Genomic DNA, 5,073 nt, shown 5'->3' on the forward strand with positions numbered 1-5,073 from the left:
AAAAAAGCAAATGAGTATTTCATTATTTTGATCTGAGCTTTACGATTTTTCTTTTCTTTTTTTTTTGAGATGGAGTTTTGTGTTGTTGCCCAGGTTGGAGTGCAGTGGTGGCGATCTCAGCTTACCGCAACCTCTGCTTCCCGGTTTCAAGCGATTCTCCTGCCTCAGCCTCCCGAGTAGCTGGGATTACAGGCACGCACCACCATGCCTGGCTAATTTTGTATTTTTAGTAGGGACAGAATTTCTCCATGTTGGTCAGGCTGGTCTCGAGCTCCCAACCTCAGGTGACCCACCCCCCTCGGCCTCCCAAAGTGCTGGGATTACAGGTGTGAGCCACCTCGCCCAGCCCTTTTTTTTTTTTTTTTTAAATCTGAGAGAAGGTCTCGCTCTGTTGCCCAGGCTGGAGTACAGTGGTGCGATCTCTGCTCACTGCAGTTTCTGCCTCCCAGACTCAAGTCATCCTCCCACCTTAGCCTCCTGAGTAACTGGGACTGCAGGCATATGGCACCACACCTGGCTAATGTTTGTATTTTTTGTAGAGACAGGGTTTTGCCATTTTGCCCAGGCTGGTCTTGAACTCCTGACCTCAGGTGATCTGCCCACCTTGGCCTCCCAAAGTGTTGGGATTACAGGCGTGAGCCACTGTGCCTGGTCTCTTTCTCTATTGTAAGATACTTGAATTGGGTCAATATTTGTGGAGAAGTCTCTTAAAAGTTCACTTGATTGTCAATACCAGAACTCTGCATTTAGTATTGACTTATATTCCTGGGAGCATTTCAGAGCATTCTGTTAGCCTAGAAAGATCCAGGATAATTTGACGTTAGAAGTTACTGTTGCCATGAATCTCAGTGACTTTTGGAATCTGTGAGGAATATCTTTTTGCTGGAAACTAGAGAGGTCTCCTCTGAAGCAGATGCCATTCATGATGGATTTCATCATTTGTGGGTTTTAAAAAACATTTAGTTTGAAATAATTTCAAATTTAAATAAAAGTTGCAAAATAGTACAAATAATTCATGTTTACTTTTCATCCAGATTTACAAGTCAACCTTATACAGCTTGAGTATCCCTTATCCAAAATGCTTGGGACCAGAAGTGTTTTCGATTTCAGATTTTTTCAAATTTTGGAATATTTTTATTATATACTTAAGCATCTCTAATCCCCAAATCTCAAATCTGAAATACCTGAAATGCTGTGATGAGCATTTCCTTTGAGTGTCATATGGGCACTTTATTTATTTAATTAATTTATTTTTTGAGATGGAGTCTTGCTCCATCACCCAGGATGGAATGCAGTGAGCGATCTTGGCTCATTGGAAACTCCACCTTCTGGATTCAAGTGATTCTCCTGCCTCAGCCCCCTGAGTGGTTGGGACTATAGGCGTCTGCCATCATGCGGGCTGATTTTTGTATTTTTAGTAGAGATGGGTTTCACCATGTTGGCCAGGCTGGTCTTGAACTCTTGACCTCAGGTGATCTGCCCGCCTCAGCCTCCCAAAGTGACCAGGCTGAGCCACCAAGCCCGGCCCATTTTTTTTTGAGACAGAGTCTCGCTTTCTTGCCCAGGCTACAGTGCAAGTGGCACAATCTCGGCTTACTGCAACCTCTGCCTCCCAGGTTCAGGCAATTCTCCCTGCCTCAGCCTCCTGAGTAGCTGGGATTACAGGCACGTGACACCATGCCCAGTTAATTTTTGTATTTTTAGTAGAGACAGGGTTTCACCATGTTGGCTAGGCTGGTCTTGAACTCCTGACCTTAGGTGATCCACCTGCCTTGGCCTCCCAAAGTGCTGGGATTACAGGAGTGAACCACTGCGCCTGGCCGTGGATTTTGGAGCATTTTAGATTTGGGATACTCAACCTGTACCATGTTTGCCTTCTCTCTCTCTTTCTTTCTGTGTAATATATCTATATATATAAATTATATATACACTACACATATATATGTATTGCATGTATATGTATGTATTTTATATATAAAATGCACATCTACATATAAAATACACATGTATATATACATGAGTATATATATGTGTCTCTGTATTTAAGTTTTGTTGGAACCACTTGAGGGTAAAATGCAGACATGGCGTCTCATTGCTCCGAAATACTTCAGTGTATATGTCCTAAAAATCAAGGATACTTGGTTACATAACCACAGTATATCACCAAAATGTATATTATAACAAGACTACTATCAAATCTTGGTACCTCTTTCAAATTGTTTCAGTAATATCCTTATAGCAAAAGACAAAACAACCACAAAAACTCTTCTTCCCTTTTATTTTGTTTGTTTTGGTCCATTATATTTCCAGGTTATGCATTAATGCATTGCATTACTTGCTAAGTCTTGTTACTGGCCTTTAATTTGGATATTTCTTTGCATCCCGCCTGACTCCTCTTCATGGTTATATCTTTTTTTTTTTTTTGGGGAGACAGAATTTTGCTTTTGTTGCCCAGGCTGGAGTGCAATGACACGATCTCGGCTCACTGCAACCTCCGTCTCCCGGATTTAAGTGATTCTTCTGCTTCAGCCTCTAGAGTAACTGGGATTACAGACCTGCGCCACCTCGCCTGCCTAATTTTGTATTTTTAGTTGAGACAGGATTTTGCCCTGTTGGTCAGACTGGTCTCGAACTCCTGACCTCATGATCTGCCCGCCTCAGCCTCCCAAACTGTTGGGATTACGGGCGTGAGCCACCATGCCTGGCCTTTTTTTTTTTTTTTTCTTTTTTTTTGAGACAGGGTCTTATTCTGTTGCCTGGCTTGGAGTGTAGTGGTATGATCTTGGCTCACTGCAACCTTGACCTCCTGGGCTCAGGTGATCCTCCCACCTCAGCCTCCTTAGTAGCTGGGACTATAGGCATACACCACCATTCCTGACTAATTTTTATATTTTTTGTAGAGACTGGGTTTCACCATGTTGCCCAAGCTGGTCTTGAACTCCTGGGCTCGAGTGAACCACCTGCCTTGGCTTCCCAACATGCTAGGATTACAGGTGTGAGCCACTGCACCTGGCCCTAATTTTTGCAATTTTTGTAGAGATGGGGTTTCACTATGTTGCCCGGGCTGGTCTTGAACTCCTGGGCTCAAGCGATCTTCCCATCTCAGCCCTGCAAAGTGCTGGGATTATAGGCATGAACCACTGTGCCTGGCTGAGGATTAAGTTTCAACCTGAGGGGACAGGCATTCAAACTATAACATTGTCCTTTAGTCACTGGCTTAGTTCACTTAGAATGTTTATCTATTCTTCCATCTATATACGCTGTAGAATGTTTATCTATTCATCCATCTATATATGCTGTTTCCTTTCACCTTTTGGCTTTTGCAAATAATGCTGCTATGAATATGAGTTATAGAAATATACCAATTTGAATCCCTGTTTTCAATTACTTTGAGTATATACCTGGAAGTAGAATTTCTGGATCATACGGTACTTCCATTTTTTTTTTTTTCTTGGATCATATGGTACTTCCACTTTTTTTTTTTTTCTTTTTTGAGGCAAGGTCTTCACTCTGTCACCCAGGCTGGAGTGTAGTGGCATGATCTCAGCCTACTGCAACTTCAGCTCCCTGGGTTCAAGTGATTCTCTTGCCTCAGCTTCCCGAGTAGGTGGGATTACAGATGCGTGCCACCATGCCCGGCTAAGTTTTGTATTTTTAGTAGAGATGGGGTTTCACCATGTTGGTCAGGCTGGTCCTGAACTCCTGACCTCAAGTGATCTGCCCACCTCGGCCTCCCAAAATTCTGGGATTACAGGCGTGAGACACCGCACCCAGCCTCCATGTTTCAATTTTTAAGCAAACAATTAGTTAAAAAAATAGGAAACCAAGAGAATGAACTATTTCCTATTTTATTCCATGGGTTATAATCTGTTACTGTCATTGCTTATTTTGAGGTACAAATTGTCCCTACTTTGGCCAGCGGAGGATCCTGCAATTTGTCTCTTGTGTCCTTTTCATAGCTCCTTGTTGGAACTCTTCCTTACTGGCCCACAATAGGATGTTCCAAGTTCATCTTCTTACTTTTACTGCCCCAACCCTGGGATCAGCCATTTCTTCAAAGAGGCCAGTTCCTTTCATTGGAGAATGAAAAACCCAATATGTAGAAACCAAGATAGAGGTGTTAGGTGTGATTGCTACTGGAGTGTCATTACTTCCAAACCCTTTCAGAAGAGACCTAGGAAATGTGTGTGTGTGTGTGTGTGTGTGTAATCATAAAAACATGTACACATACACCAAAGCATATATTTCTTTTTTTTTTTGAGATGGAATCTCTGTCGCCCAGGCTGGAGTGCAGTGGCGCAATCTCGGCTCACTGCAAGCTCCACTTCCCGGGTTCACACCATTCTCCTACCTTAGCCTCCCGAGTAGCTGGGACTACACGCCCAGCTAATTTTTTGTATTTTTAGTAGAGACGGGGTTTCCCCGTGTTAGCCAGGATGGTCTCGATCTCCTGACCTTGTGATCCACCTGCCTCAGCCTCCCAAAGTGCTGGAATTACTGGAGTGAGCCACCGTGCCCAGACTATATTTCTTTATTATTATTATTATTTTGAGATGGAGTCTTGCTCTGTCACCCAGGCTGGAGTGCAGTGGCACAATCATGGCTCACTGCAACCTCTGCCTCCTGGGTTCAAGCAATTCTCCTGTCTCAGCCTCCTGAGTAGCTGGGATTACAGGTGCCCACCACCACGCCCGGCTAATTTTTGTATTTTTAGTAGAGATGGGGTTTCACCATGTTGGCCAGGATGGTCTCCAGCTCCTGACCTCAAGTGATCTGCCCACCTTGGCTTCCCAAAGTGCTGGGATTATAGGCGTGAGTCACTGCTCCCATTCAGAATCATACATATACATATATATTTCTGTATCTACATATCTGTCTTTACATATATGTATTAAAAATTAGAGTTTGCACTAATACCTCCAATTACAGTCTAACATCATGGAATTTATTCTGGCTTTCTCCCTTCTCATATATGTGTCTCCCTTCCCAACAGTGAGAAACCTGGCTTGCTATCCTCAACATGGTAACTTATTTATTAAGTAGTTTATTTATTCTTTTTTTTTTTTTTTTTTT

General features: G+C 42.9%; 1 protein-coding gene across 1 annotated transcript in view; it reads left to right on the forward strand.

Moving 5' to 3' along the window:
* The window catches only part of PTPN11 (protein tyrosine phosphatase, non-receptor type 11), a 99,371-nt gene that overhangs the window by 22,889 nt on the left and 71,409 nt on the right, over window positions 1-5,073 (forward strand). The gene's annotated exons all lie outside the window — the stretch shown is intronic.

The sequence above is a fragment of the Mandrillus leucophaeus genome, unplaced genomic scaffold (genome assembly GCF_000951045.1).
Source record: "Mandrillus leucophaeus isolate KB7577 unplaced genomic scaffold, Mleu.le_1.0 Scaffold55, whole genome shotgun sequence".
NCBI lineage: Eukaryota > Metazoa > Chordata > Mammalia > Primates > Cercopithecidae > Mandrillus > Mandrillus leucophaeus.